The 16,475-nt window shown below is 39.8% G+C and overlaps 1 long non-coding RNA gene across 1 annotated transcript in view; it reads left to right on the top strand.

The window, feature by feature from the left end:
- Positions 1–16,475, top strand: part of LOC309397330 — a 318,671-nt gene that overhangs the window by 244,453 nt on the left and 57,743 nt on the right. Inside the window, exons 3-4 of the long non-coding RNA XR_014176233.1 lie at positions 13,651–13,762; positions 15,954–16,073. This is a non-coding gene — a long non-coding RNA (uncharacterized lncRNA). The remainder of the gene's footprint in view (positions 1–13,650; positions 13,763–15,953; positions 16,074–16,475) is intronic.

Below are 16,475 nucleotides of genomic sequence, written 5' to 3' on the forward strand. Positions count from 1 at the left end.
TAGGCTTTATAAAATAATCCATGTCAAAATAAAACTAAAAATGTTCATAAGTATGTTTTTTTTTAAAAATGTCAGTTCCATAGTTACTGTACAAGTCAGGCCCAGATGAGGCTTGACTCAGCCTTCCATCCTTCCGAAGTTGGTAAAATGAGGAGCCAGGTTGTTGGGGGTAAGACGCTGACTCTGTAAACCCCTTAGAGAGGGCTGTAAAGTACTATGAAGCGGTATATAAGTCTAAGTGCTATTGTTATTTATAGGACTTCTATAAAAATCATTCTTAGCAGATGTGACTCGGCTCTACTTAGTACCTGAAAGCAACCTTAGATCCTATCCTATTCCTTTTGCAAATCCATATTACAGCAGAAACTGATTTCACCAGGTGAGACCGTATATTCCCTCGCTAAAAATCAGCCCTAGTGTATTCCCGGCGGCTTTTCAATAAAGAATTATTTTCAGAGCCCAGACAACGCTACTATAATGTACTGATTTTGGAAATGGCACTTCATTCATTGAAAGCCTGCCTTTCATGCAAATGGCAATTTGTAGCCCGAGTATAAAAATTGCACGTTGGGAAGCAATATAACACAGCTGCACGCTGTTGTCACAAGCGCATGAAAACAACAGCCTTCTGCAAGGAAGGGCACGTTATATGTCGAGTGGCCTCTTACAAGGAACCTTTGCAAAGTTCACACCCATGCACACACCGAGACACACGTCTCCCAGCCTCTTTTCAGGTCACACCGGCACGATAGTTAGCGAATTGATAAGGTTCCTCTCTTAAGCTTTATTACTTCTGACACGAGCCTATGACACTTTATAAAAAGAAGTAATCCAGAACAATCTCTAGGTAATTAACACCTAGATAAACAAACATAAATTTCTATATTGCATTTATTTGGACTACCACTCAAATATGCGTGAACCATGCTTTTTTAATTAAAAGATAAATCTATGTGACACTTAGCCTCAAACTTAATTATTCAGCATAGTATAATAAAAAATACAGCCCATTAAATGTGTCTTGCTCTGTATTTCTGTATTAACAGCAAAACAGTTCACTCTGGGATCATTTAAATTTTCTTCCCTCCTCTTTTCCTGCGATTTCCCTATCCACTGAAGCTCTCTCTCTCTCCCTCTCTCCCCCTCTCTCTTTCTCTCTCTCTCCCTCCCTCCCTCCCTTTCTTTTTGAATATGACTTTAGCAACACCAACAGGTGAAGAGCTGCAGTTTTCTTCGTCTCATTTGGCTTTTTCTCTTTGAAAGATTAGCTCACCACTGTAGTTTTTACTGTCCTGCTTCATCTACCAATGTTCTCCCCTCTGTCTGTGGTTTCTGTCCCACAAGGACATCCGGGAACAAGAATCTCACAGTTAAGGGCCATTTGGGTGGAACTGCCTTCCTTCCTAGTGCTAGTCACTAGCACAGAGGATGTTATCTAGTTTGGGTAGTGAAACCTCTGCAAGAAGCAAGCTCAGAGAGCACCAAGGACCCCTCATTTCTACCCTGAGCTACAAATATTCTTTCTTTCTTTCTTTCTTTCTTTCTTTCTTTCTTTCTTTCTTTCTTTCTTTCTTTCTTTCTCTTCCTCCCGTTTAATTTTCTTTCCTCCTCAATATACAAATAAATAACCTTCAGAGTCCTTATTTTTGAATGGAAGGCCTCATTGATCAAACCACTTGTAAAAGTTGAATTCTCTCTCATCTCCCTCTCCCTCTCATCCACATACACATATCTGAGTCCCCTGTGACCCATGTAGAACGTTCCTAGGAATATGGAGAGTAGGTTAGGTTGCTCACAGCAGCCATGAACGGTCTGCCTTCATTTTCAGAGCAGCGCTTGGATCCCAGTGAGGACTTCTTCTCCAAATGAATCCAGTGCCGTGTAAAGAAATGAAAAGTCCACCTGCTCAGTTTGAGATCTCCTCTAAAACCATATATACTCCCCAACCATCTCCCATGGTTGGATAATTGCTTGATGTGAGAAGGAGGCAAAGTTCTGCGATCGCAATTTCACACGTTCAGGTTATCTACGTGATAATAGCAATTATCACATTGAAGATCAGAGCTCACCAAAGATAATTAGCCAAGAAAGGCAGTGAAACACCCTAGACATCATTTAACGTAGCAAAATTGTGGTACACCACATGCACAGACATTAATGCATGGCCAAATTAGTGCAAGTAGTCCTTCAATTGCAACAGTTCGCTTAGTCATCATTCAAACTTACAACTGCACTGAAAAAAGTGATTTTCGGCCTAACGTTTATGATGGTTGCAGTGTCCCATGGTTGTGTGATCCCCTTTTGCAACCTTCAAAGGCCCTGAAATCCTCCGGATGGAATTAACAGATTAACAGGGCTGGAAGGGACCTTTCAGATCATCTAGTCCAGCCCCCTGCTCAAGCAGGAGACGCTACACTATTTGTGACATACGGCAGTCCAGGCTCTTCTTGAAAGCCTCCATGGATGAAGTTCCCACAACTTCTGAAGGCAACGTCTGTTCTGATGTTTTGACAAGCAAGATCAATGGGGGAATCAGATTCAACTAACAACCATGTTACTAATTTGTTTAATAAAAGGGGTTTTGTCGGGACCAGTTGTTCAGTGAATGAACAATTGAAGAGGAAATTTGAAAAAGAGAAGGGACCTCACCATGAGTCGTACTACGATTTTGAATCTTACCACTTCCATCTGTTCCTTGCCATGAATGCAGCAAGGCTCACTTAACACATTTCTCACTTTTTTATAGCAACGTAAACGTTGGGATCAATAGGACAACCTGTCTTCAGGTCAAATGCTGAACGTGCAGTGTTCAAATTTCATTTTAATCTACCAAGAAAGATGTTAACAGGTGGACAATGGAACTGGAATTCCCCACGTTTTCCAAATGCAATATTTGCCTTTGACTTACGGACACAGTTTTCTAGTAAGAAAGCATTGTTTACCAAATACCATAGAAATGGTGTTCAAGAGGAATGCCACACATTTGTCAATTTGTCTTTCTATTTGTAGAAAGAATTCTTTCAGCATTCAAACTACAGAATTGCTCAATCAATTTTGGTAAAAAACAACAACAACAACAAACCTATAACGGAGTAAAGCTGCAGACATGCTGACTTGGAAGGACGCCATGCTGAATTAAACAGGACTCCGGATTAAATTAATGGCTGTTCCACCTTTTGATGAAGGATGTTCTTTCCGATGGATTGGAACCAGGCTAGTCCTGTGCAGAATAAACCCCAACAAATGCCCCCATTTTAGCAAACTCAAAAGGATGAAAGGATGAGTCAACCTTGAGCTGGTTAGAATCGAACTGCTGGCAGTTGTCAGAATTAGTCTGCAGTACTGCATTCTAGCCCCTATGCCACCCCAGCTCTTGGAGAATCTATGAGGGTTGTAAGTGCGAGCATCAGTCCTAAGTAACTGTTTCCAGTGCTGTTGTAACTTTGAACAGTTGGGAAAGAAAACGTGATAAGTAGAGGGACTACCTACTCACCATAATACCATCTGTACACTTACCGTAATGAACTGAGCTCTGAAATTATGAGTATTCCTTTAACCAGAGATTCGAGTCAACTGGGCATAGGAACAAACGAATAAGGCTGTTTCTCTTGAGTTGCAGTAGATCACACCTTGTGTGCTTGTATGGGCGTGTGGGTGCAACTGTCATATGCACCTATGTGCCTCTAGGTGCAGGTTGATACTTATATCATCCTGATCTGTTACGGGTGGTACCTTGTCCTTAAGCAATTTTTTTTAAATGAGATAATACTGCATACCAGGAAAAAACAACAGCCCCCCCCCAAGAATAAAACATTATACTGTGATAGTTTTTTTTCTGTAACCTCCATCAGGGTGGAGCTCATGCTGGTTTTGGACACACCCTTTTCATGTTTGCAGTGTGGCATATTCACCCCAAAGGGACAGAGCCTGCCATGTAAGGTTGTGATGAGGATTTTATCCTTCTGTCAAAAGCTCCTGTAGATATTGTTCATTTGCCAATCACCTCTGACATCACTTTTTGTATGTATTTGTGTACTTATTTATTTTCTTAAAATACTTAACAATGCTATCCTAGACAGCATGAAATCATGGTGAGATTTAACTTCCCGAAAGGTGTTAAGATGGTAGGCTGGTTGGGTAGAACATATGTCAGAAGGACTTTAGTTTCTTGATTTATATCTTGAGTACAAGTTGTCCTCAGCTTACAACCATGAAAATTTGAGCTCAAAATTTCTGTTGCTAAGCGAGACACTGGTTAAGTGAGTTTTGCTCCATTTTATGACCTTTCTTGCCACAGTTGTTAAGCGAATCACCACAGTTGTTCAGTTGCTAACATGGTTATTAAATAAATCTGGCTGCCCCATTGACCTTGCTTGTGAGAAGGTCCCAAAAGATGATCACATGACTTTGGGACAGACAGAACAGAATAAGAGAGTTGGAAGGGATCTTGGAGGTCTTCTAGTCCAACCCCCTGCTCAAGGCAGGAGACCCTATATCATTCTGGACAAGGGGCTTGTTGTGGCCTGCCAGCAGCCAGTGGAGCTGGCAGCAGATTCGGACAGTGTGGAGGTTGGGGAGGAATATGGGCCAGTCCTGGAGTCTGGGGAAGGCTCTGATGAGGGCTCTGCGTCAGAGGCAGAGAGGGGGCCAGAGCCGTATGCCAGTTATCAGCTGCCTTCAGAGTCAGACATCAGTGAGGAAGAGGAACAGCTGGAGCCTGTTCTCAGTCTGTGCATGCACAGACTTGCCAGATGAAGTTGCCAAGCTTCCAAATTTTGACTATGGGGATGCTGCACGTGACTATGGGGATGCTGCAACTGTCATTAAGTGTGAAAAAAACAACCATAAGCACCTTTTCAGTGCCGTTGTAAATTTTGAAGAGTCACTAAATGAATTGGTTGCAAGCTGAGGAGTACCTGCACAAAAATCAGATTATGTATAGGATAAATGAGGGCAAAAATGAGCCGCCTCTAAGATGTTACAACTTTCTATCATTGAAGATTGCTTTACAATGGATGGGAGTTTAATTTATCTGCAACAGTACAGCAACCCCCTTATTTTCGAAAGCTAAATGTACCTTTTACATAAAACGGCCAATGTCTGATATATCTAACTTCTTTTTTTCTGTAATACAGCCAACAGCATTACAAAAATGGCTCCCATATACTAGCATTTCAACAATCTTTTAATGAAGATATAACTATGTGCCTGTATATGAAGAGACGGATTTAGATATAGTATGGATTTATTCTGAAAAAAATGGGATAGAACCAGGGGTGAAATCCGGCAGGTTCTGGAGAACCGGTAGCTTAAATTTTGAGTTTGGAGAACCGGCAAATACCACCTCTGGCTGGCCTCAGAGTGGGGAGGGAATGAAGATTTTGCAGTATCCTTTCCCTGCCACACCCACCAAGCCACACCCACAGAACCAGTAGTAATTTTTTTAAAAAAAATTCACCCCCGGATAAAGTAGTTTGCAAGTCACTGAATGGCCCAACTGTGACTTGACTGTTACCTACCATTTTCCTAAATCGTACAAAGCAGAAGCGAGAAAAAACTGTGACTTTCTAATAAACATAAAGAAGTTGTGTGTGGGGGAAACTCCTTCTCTTTATTTCCCTAGAGGCAGAAGTTTTATTGCGTAAAACACTGGATAAAACTGTACTGCTTCAAAGACATTTTTATTCTAACAGCAGAAAGAAAATAAAATAAAAACAGTCATTTTCTGGCAAGGGGAAACAACTTTTAATACTTCTATACCAGAATAAAGTTCTGTCAACTGATGTCTTATAATAATAAATAATGACCAAGAATAAACTTTAAATACAAAGGTTTTTTTTTCCTAATTGTTACAAGCATAGCAACAAAACCCTCTACTCTATTGATCTCAGAAACTCTCCAAGATATATATACTGTATATATATATATATATTTATATTCTTTTGCTTAGGAATGTAGACAGTATTTTGACCAATATCACAGACTACAGAAGTTACAGAGGAAAAAACTTGACATGTTTAGATATGAGAAGCACGATGATATTCAGAAGCTGACGGTATTTCATTGCTCCTGTCACATGTTTGTTTTCCAAGTTACAAATGTTCCAGGGTGGTGAAAAAAAATGGGTGAACGCCAGAGGCCAAAAACGATGAGGACAGTAGCACCAGACTAAGTGGATTCAACACACACACATCACAAAAAACAGGAAGTAAAGTTTTCAGTGTCACAAACAGAATTATTGCCTGTCGTATCTGAAAAATGCTCAGAAACCATGAAAGGAGCTGCAAAAAAGTGCAACAAAATGGAACGTGGGATTTTTAAAAAAGTATTATTATTATTATTATTATTATTCTAGTCCCTCTTTTTTCTTTTTCTCGCTAAGATACTGAAGGCGTCAAAGACACGAAGAAAGCAAGCGACCGAGTCACAGTCACTAAAACACAGTAGTGCAGTTAAAAGCCTAAAGCTTACTACAGTCAGAAAGTCCTCTGTTTATACACCGATCCTTTCCTTGGGATCGTAACAAACAGTTGCATTCAGTCGATCGACTTGATTTAAGTAAGGCAGTGAGAAATCGGCTAGGAAACAACAACAAAAAAAAAAAAACAAATCAAAATTGAAACTAAAGCGAGAAAAAAGCAGCTTGCCCTTTACCACAGGAGCTATGCAAGGCAACTTCAGTTTAACTGAAGTTTTAGTAGGATGGGTGTCAGTTGTATTTGATTTCATTTTTCTGACAACAATTTGCAAACAATATTCCTTATTAACCTGAGAACTTTCTTTTCTTCCCCCCCCCCTTTTTTTTTTTTTTTACTTTCTCAGTCTCAGGACTACTACGAATGTTATTTACATTTTTGCTGTTTGGGGAGTGTATTTTAAGGCTCTTGTGTTTTAATCTGTGCTCCTAGGCTCCAAGGATATATCATCCATTTTTCTTTCTTTCTTTCTTTCTTTCTTTCTTTCTTTCTTTCTTTCTTTCTTTCTTTCTTTCTTTCTTTCCTGAATGATTTTGTTTTGAGGAGAAAGTAATAAACACCAATTGCACTCGTTCACAAAGGAACAGCCTGAAAAGGCTCCATAATTTTGTCAGTCCAACCGAAGCTGTAAGGAACTATAACTGTCTTGCTTATTTCTTTCTTCGTTCTTTCCTTTGTTTTCTCCCTGTCGGTTTAAGACTTCTCTTAAAATTACACCCAAAGCTTCTTAGATGAGAAGCAACAGAATTCCATTTGGAGGGGCCAATTATTAGAAAATGCTGAAATTTGCAAAAATATAGAACATGCCTTTTCCCCACCTTAGAAAAAAACAATAAATATTTCTAATATTCTCCTCCATACTTTTTTTTTTTCAGCCAAAACAAAATTCATAGTTCAGAATTAAATGGTTGGAAAATTTTATTCTCAAAAAACAAATGAACCCAAAACCATTCTCAAAATACCAAGCTGCTTATTGACCAAGAAGAAACAAATGTCTATGAAAACGAATCTTATGTGGGACCTCTTCATTCAAGTTTTCTATGGAAGAACTAGTTATCTGCACTGATCTCTCCTCTAGATAAGGCTAACTAGTTGCCCTAACCAGTATGTTCTTTAATAGACATCTCTAAATCCCTCTATAGCGAGCTATTTTGTTACAAAAGAACAAGACAAGTAAGGGGGGAGGGAATCATTTTCCCATCAATATACAGGTTGAGTTGGGGTAGGGAATCACACCACAGCCCCAAAGAAAGTATATAATAGACCAACAGTTTCTTATTGGTTAAAATATTTTTCCCCACTCTAAATTCCACTAATTTATCTGGCCGGCTGTCGGTGGGTGTGCCTGTAGGTCTGCCTGTGTGTATCTTTTGAAAATTAAAACGTAAAAGCACAATCCTTTTCAATATAGGTCAGGACTGACTGTGGCTTATGGACAATCTAGAATTTCTCCTGTAGTGCAGCCAAATTGATTTTCTCTGCAGTGACAGCTCCGGTCAGCCTGGCACCATTTCAGTCAACCCACACATGTCTCATTATTATGCTAGGCAAATGACAGCGGTTGGTGTCACATTAAGAAGGTGTTTTCAGCACTGAAAACGCAACCCCTCACGCACACGCATATACACAATCCGACCATCTTCAAGGCAACGGGAAATCGATATCCAATGGTATCCATTTTATTGTTCTTGATAAGAGCACTATTGCTGAAAAAAGAAAACCCCATCCATATTCACATTGGAAATGTCTTTCTTTCTTTCTTTCTTTCTTTCTTTCTTTCTTTCTTTCTTTCTTTCTTTCTTTCTTTCTTTCTTTCCTTCCTTCCTTCCTTCTTTCTCTCCTTTTTTTCTTGAAAGAAATATTGCAATGTCCTCAACTTTGAAGGTGTGAGGATGCACCCATTTGATTTAAGAGCCACCTACTTGATTGGAAGTATTTGTCGCCAGCTAACAGTTGAACAGCCATTTTCAAAGAATGGATCCCCCTCATCCTGCTTTCCCCCCGCCCACATACATACATACATACATACATACATACATACATACATACAAGCATACATACTTACAGGGGTGTGTTTGTGTGTGTGTGTTTGTGTTTATGTACGCTTCTGAGCATTTGTACAAGTGGAAGGAAGGACTGGTCCACAGAAGGCCATTTAAGCCCGCATTCTGGGATTCCAATGCTTGTCGTCAAACCGTAAAGTAATATTGCAGTGCACAGTTGGAGTTGTTCGGTTGCATTATTCGTGAGACTTGCTGCCTTCCTCGGATGACTCCGCTGAGCTGCCTAGTTTGACGGCAGAAGTTTCTTCTAAAGTCCCAGAAGTCTCGGAGTCAACTCTGGAGCGCTTGAACCTGCGGTCAGGGTACTGGCTATTGTCAAAAGGCATGCGATGGACGCAGAGAACGTGAGTCTTCAGATTTCCCTTCTGAGAGGCACTGTAGGGGCAGTATCTGCACTGGAAAGGCCTGTGACCTGTGCAACAGACAAAGATCAGATTAGTTTAGGCTCACATCTTTTTACTTTTCTGTAGAGGAAGAACGCAGAATAGCACTCTCTCAGGTTTTCATACCCCTATGTTTGAGCTGATCGTTGCTTCTTAGTCTAGGTTTATATGTGGTCACTGTCTGCCTGTCCCCTCTTCAACCAGTTTCACATGCAGATGCAGCTTTAGTTGTTGTAAATTGTGTCTGATTCTCCATGACCCCATGGAGCATAGTACACCAGACCCTCATGTCCTCCACTGTCTCTCCTAATTTGCCCAGATTCATGTCCATTGTGTCAATGACCCTATCTCGCCATCTCACCCTCTGCCATCCCTGTCTCCTTTGGGGTTTGGGTTTTCTACGGCAGACAAAAGTAAATATTCATATCATGGTTTAGGGACATTCTCATTTTGCAGCCATGCCTATCCTTGCCCTTCCCTTCCCTGACACTCACTAATCAGGAAGGAAAGAGGAAGGTGTATCTAACTGATGGCTACCATTTCCAGGTGGCCAATGGGGTACAGAGACCACCATGCTTTGTTACTGTTCCAACCTAGGCTCCCCAAGAGCATGAAGAAAACTCCTTGTCCCGACAAAAAACCCTTTTATTCATTGACTGTGAATTCTGCTCATTCACATACGCTCCCTTTCAAAGGAGGATTTATAGACACAGACCTTATCTGGCTTGGAGAGCTGCCAGGCTGATACCTGCAAAACCTGGCAAGGAGTCTCGGAGAGTCACAAACCAATGAAGCGAACTAATTGTCTCCTGCAAACTCCACTCCCCTTTTGCTCCACTTTTATTTTATTTTATGTATTTTATTAAGGCCATTCATCATCCACCGGTGGCCTTACTCCCAAGTCGACCCCTGTTCTTTAGCTGTTTCCTTCGTATGGCAACTCTGTGCATGCGCACACTGGGAACAGGATCCAGCTGTTCTTCTGCCCCACTGACTCTAAAGGCAGCTGATAACTGTCAGATGGCTCTGGCCCCCTCTCTGCCTCTGACGCAGAGCCCTCATCAGAGCCTTCCTCAGACTCCATGACTGGCCCATGTTCCTCCCCAACCTCCTCACTGTCCAAATCTGGTTCCAGCTCCACTGGCAGGCCACAACAGTTGTTATTCAGTAGCTAAGTCATGTCTAACTCACAACCCCATGGACCACAGCACACCAGCCTCCCATGTCTTCCATGGTCTCCCAGAGTTTGCCCAAATGCATGTTCATTTCATCAAGTGACACTATCCAACCATCCCATCCTCTGCCACCCCCTTCTCCTTTGGCATTCAATCTTTCCCCATATCAGGGTCTTTTCCACATGCAGCAATGTTAGTTTACTGTTACAAGAATGATTCTAACCGAGAAGTAATTGCAAGGTAGAGAGCAATAAAGTCAACCAATAACACAATGCAACATTCAAAAATGCAAATGGTAGGAAAACGAAGACCATAACACCATGGACATCTCAACACTAATTTAGCATGGATTATCTGAAAGTGTTGTGAAGAAACACAAATTTCCCTGGCTCACAATCCTGGGAGAGAAAAAAAAAAGCTATGCCAAATGTACTACTAATAACGTACTTAATCTTGTAGAGCTATTGTAGAACTTCTCTTCTTCCTGAAAATCATTTGGTAAAATGGTTTTTGCCACCTCCAATTTCTTTGTCCCTGGATAGATAGAAATTGTCTGTGCAGAAAGAAAAGAGCTACGTTCTAATGCACAGTGCAGTCCTTTCGTATGTTCGCCTCCCGCCTAGACCACATTTTGTTTGAGATTATTCTGGGCCAGCCTAAAAAATCATGTTTCTGTCTTGAGAGGTTATGTTTCAGCAATCACATTTCAATTTCAACTATGCTGGGAAGCTGGTTGATGTGTTTTACCGGAACAGTATAAGATTTGTCTCTCAAATTAACTTAAACCGGGGCCATCTGAGGTCAAATGCACTTAGCTTACTTTAATTTGCTGAAATGAATGAATAAATAAATATGCCTGACCATCTACATAAAACACCAAAGCTATTGGGCAACCCAATCTATTTCCCACACATGAGGAAGAGTCATCTGCCTTTGTTCCTGCTTGGGCTCTCTGCACAGATGCAGGAAAGGATATCCTTCACAACTACGTTACAGAGAGGAATGAACCGCCTCACTTCTATGTTTATTTGATTCCTATTCCATCTTTTCATTCAGGAGCTCAAGGTGATGCACATAAGCTTATGTTAAGCTGCCGCTTAACATAACAAAGTAAGAGAGAGAAGGGACCTTGGAGATCTTCTAGTCCAACCCTTTGCTCAAGTAGGACACCTTATATCATTTCAGACAAGGGACTGTCCAGTCTCTTCTTAAAAACCTCCAGAGATGGAGTATCCATAACTTCTGAAGACAAGCTGTTATAAAGGTTATAAAAGTTCTCCCTAGATGAAATTGTTGCATTGATGGAATTTTCTTGAAAAAAGAAGGATTATTGCCTTTGGTGGACTGCAGGTTCATCTCCATGCAGGGAACAACTCCATGTTAAACCATGGCTTGCTAAGTTTATGCAACCATACAACTGAAAAACAAGATGCAGCAGTGACTGCGGTGACCGGGAAACTGGTTCAGAGGCGTAGCCATGGGTCGCTGTTGGTTCTGTGACCCAGGTGGGCATGCCACTACCAGTTCAGCCGAACTGGGCCAAACTGGTAGGAACCACCATTGTCTACACCCCATCCATAATGCATGACTCAGCAACCTAATAAACAACATGCAAAATAAATAAAGTTCCACTAAGGATTAAAAATTTACCCGACCCTCTTTTGGTGGCTTGCTCTAGAAAACACGTTTTGTTCTATTTTTCAATATTTATTTCCAGCCTTCTAGATCTACCTAACTCATGCCAGTGACTATCGTTGAGTGAGCAGACTTAATCAAGAGCAAACATCATTCCAGATTAGCTGTAATTAATTAAGCATTTACCCAGAAGTTTTGGGGGTTGAAAAAGGGTCAGATAACTAAGTAGTACTTTATCATAACTCTAAATGCTTTCCTTTGCATCTGTGCTTGGAATTGAGCCCCATATTTCCCCAAGACTCCAGCATTGGTATTTCAAATCTTCCCCGCCCACATTACAAAGACATCTGAAGACAAGAAAAGATTGATTAAAAAATTGATAAATGATGGAATTTCAAAGAGATTAAGAGATGATGGCTAATGAGAAAACGTATTGATAAAAGGGAAAGATATCTATAGATAAAGTAGCAGTATATATATTAATAGACAATGTATATTTGTTAGAATCCCAATAAGCAAAGATTAGTAGGTGAGAATTTAGAATTCGGTAATTCAATTGTATTAATAACATTAATAATGCATTAAAATGTTTTGTGAAATTAAAATAGTAAGGATTAGAAATTATGGGGAGATTGAGATGTATTCCCAAAATCGATCAATACCGCTAATTTTTGGCGCTATTAGAAGCCCAACGCATCTGGAACATTGAAATTATGGTGAAATAATTAGTATTTTCTTTAAAAACAAATAATATTATTTAGCAGGGGATAATAAATATAGGGCCAAAAATGCTATTTATGTTTAAATGAATTATTGGAAAAAAAATGATAAAAGATTATGGAAAGAGTCCAGTATTGTTGAAGTTGGAAGATTTGAAGTGCATATACCTATTTGTATTACTATTGTTTATGTGATTTTAAAAAGACGTAACCCAATCAATGTACTGTTCGCAAAGACAACTGTCTATGCAAATGTATGACAGTTGTTGCTGATTGATTCAACTGTCTTAAACGAGCAGGAAAGCATTAACTCTCACTCTGTCGTTGTTGTTGTTGGTTTCTATCCCCAACTTTTTTTGGGGGGGGGGGCATCAATATTCACATTGCGAAAAGTTAAGTACACAATAAGTTAATTTGTATTGTCACTGTGCTCTCCCACAGCGGTAAAGAGCATATCAATTTTTAATCCGGTATGAATAATATATAGTTATGTATACGCAGTGAGGGTCAAAAAGTAGAGGAGCGATGGAAGTGTGGTGCGTTGCTGAAGCACCAGTCGCACAAGAAAAGAGGATTAAATATATATATATTCCTGCAGATCTTCTGTTCTCACGGAAGATAAAAACATCTGCAATTGGCTCTTAACTAGGGGCCAAAGCAGAGTGCCCATTTTTTCTGGGTAACATCGGCCATTAATTACTGCTCAAAACTGGTTGTGGGCTGCAAGATCTTAAAATAACCAGGCATAGATAAGGAGGCAAGTAATTTATACTACTTTTATCAGATGGTAGTCGGGGAGGATTTGGGGGTGTGGGCTCCTATTTTTCAAGACGTAGATCGCATATAGAGTAGCTGGGGTAGCAATAGCACTTAGACTTATATAGCACTTCACAGTGCATTTACAGCCAGATGTGGCTCCAAAGCCAGATGTGACTATACACCCACAGGTTGCCAACCCCTGGTTTAGTCGCAGGTTGTAACACCTTTGAATGAGGCCTGTCTTTTACGTACATCTGATTTTCCTGACTTAACAGGGTCTTCCTTCCTTGCTCTTTCCAAAATGAAGCTTCTGCTTTGAAGAAAGCCCCTTCCCCCCAAAAATTTCACATCCTAGCAAGAAATGATGGCTAAGCGTACTTAATACATTCGGTCATCGCCGTTTTAAAGCAATTTCACTCATCTTTTTTTTTTCCATTCAGGTGGATTACTTCAGAAATAAATTCAGAAAATACATCTCTTTGATCGTTTCAAGGAGGTCTCGTCTGCCCCGGTTTGTGAATGCAATTAAGCATCCCGGGGAATGTACCCAAGGTACGTAAATAATGTCTCTTCTTTCAGCTTTGATCAGTGATCCATATTTAAATATCTATTTACATGCACACACTTTTTAAACGTAATTTGATACTTTTCTTTGAGCCAAGAATTGCATCACATTTAAGAAAGGCACAGTCTGAAGACAACATTCCAATTGCTGTATGCTTGTAAGAAACTCATCTTCTTCTTAGCAGAGACAGAATGTTGAAGCTTAGAGCTACAGAGTTAAATATAATTACAGGAAAAGATTTGCCCCCCAAAAATGACATATTAGACAAAATAATGTGTACAATAATCCATAGATTAAAACAGGCATGAAAAAAAGAAGAACATGCCTCTTTGTGCTGATGCTAAACAGAACTAAGACAAGTGCAGGGCTCAAACGTACATTCCAAAGACATCTTAAGATGATAATCTGCTGTTTTCTTAGAGGCAGCATTATTGAACTCACAATGCATATAGAATGTGTTTAAGACTTGAGTTCTTCCTATCTACTCTTAAATACAAGATCACTCCCTTTGCAGATTTTAGGTCCTTGATTCTGCGTAAGCAAATAATTAGGGAGTTCATATTTAGGGATGCAGTGGCTCCGTGGCTAAGACATTTAGCTTGTCGATCAGAAAGTTTGGCAGTTTGGCGGTTCGAATCCGTAGTGCCGCGTAATGGAGTGAGCTCCCGTTACTTGTCCCAGATTCTGCCAACTGAGCAGTTCGAAAGCATTTAAGAATGCAAGTAGAAAAGTAGGAACCACTTTTGGTGGGAAGGTAACAGAGTTCTGTATGCCTTCAGAGTTTTGTCATGCCAGCCACATGACCACGGAGACATCTTCAGACAGGGCTGGCTCTTTGGCTTTGAAATGGATATGAGCACCACCCCGTAGAGTCAGGAACGACTAGTAGATATGTGCGAGGGGAACCTTTACCTTTACCTATTTATCTATTTAATCTATCTTCATCCATTCATCCATCCATCAATCATCTCACAGAAAGACAGGCAGGCAGGCAGAAAGACAGATAGATAGAAAGACCATTTTTATAAAGAGTCAGAAAGAGGCTGTTACAAGTTTTACTATAATTACATAAATCATTTGATGATGTGGTGACTTCTAGTTAGGTGGCAGGGAAGTTCTAATATGACATTTACAGTTAAAGTTGCCATAAATTTACCTTGCTATCAGTAACTGACCACCCATGGTAACTCCAAACTGATGTATAATTGCATCTGTCTACTTTAGATAGCTAGATAACTAATACAAATTCATTCTGACGAACATGATCTAATATTTATACCAATGGATCTTTCTTTTGGTGACAGACCTCCTTGTATTCTTGGGAATCTTCAGAATCCATAATAGTCTACTTGAGGAAATTCTTTATGGAGAAGAAAATAATTGAGGGTGAACATACATTTGAATTGCATCCAAACTTTCATGAGAATCAACAGTTCACCTCCCTTAATTCTAATATCTACTAATTTATTGGTATCAGTAAGCAGCCATTATTTTAAAGCACAATAAAGAAATACCCACATATGAGAGACGGTAAAGATAATCAACATTAAAGGTTGTTTATCTCCATGGTCAAGGTAAATTAATTCTGACTTTTTATAATGAACTCCTGGTCTGGATCCAAATTCCATATCCCATTACACCAGGAAAAAAAATCCTAATCTTTGTCATATTAAAAGGCACATATGTAGGGTTTGTTCAGAAGTGTAAAAAAGACCATTAGAACAGTCATATGGCTGAGATGAGGAATTAATTCCAGATTGTTACGGGTGTACTAATAGCAGCAAAATCATGGCTCTCTCCCAAAACAGCAAGAAACGGTAATTTCAAAGAAAAATGCCAATAGTCTATTATTCAGAAAGCCTTCTGCTCATCCTGCTATGCGATGTTTTATTGTTTTGTGTATTTGTGTGGCTGTTATTTGCACGCAGATGCAAATAGAAAATGTATCGCCCATGCAAACATTCATTGATGCTAAGATTTAGAGAAAGAACCAAGAAATAAGGATTGTCCAGCTGTAAGCATTAAAAGCCATCAAAGGGGCAATAAATCAAAGCCCACAGGATATCTATTTCTTTTTAATACAATATAAACCAGCAAATAAATAAATTAGAAATATGCGGAGAAATGCAAAATTTACTCTCTAGGTTTCTTACTTTTTTTTCTTCCAATTATTATCAGGATTATTTTGGCAGTACTCAAAATTATTTGGAGATTTCACCCCAGAAGGAAAACATTCAGTCACAATTTGCTTTCCAGATGTTTTGAAGTCCACGTAAATCAGCAGTGATTTGGCACAAGGTAAGGTAACTTTAGAAACTCAAATGGAAGTTCCATCACTTGAACAAAACATCTATGCTATCAACCAGTTTTCGTCATGCTTTCTAGAGGTAAGGATTTCAATGCAGAGAATTTTTCAAGTAGCATGGATGCAGTTGAGAATCCTGGTACTGAAACCACACATCTGATCAACTGGACAGTTGAGGAAGTGACAATAAACTAAATTAGAAAGAACTGTCATAAGAATGGAATGGAATAAAATGGAGTGGAGTAGAGTGGAGTGGAGTGGAGTGGTATGGGAGTAGGAGTAGGAGTAGGAGTAGAGTAGAGTAGAGTAGAGTAGAGTAGAGTAGAGTAGAATAACAGAGTTGGAAGGGACCTTGGAAGTCTTCTAGTCCAACCCCCTGCTTAGGTAGGAAACCC

Source organism: Natrix helvetica (assembly GCF_964273705.1).
Source record: "Natrix helvetica genome assembly, chromosome: 10".
Lineage (NCBI taxonomy): Eukaryota > Metazoa > Chordata > Lepidosauria > Squamata > Natricidae > Natrix > Natrix helvetica.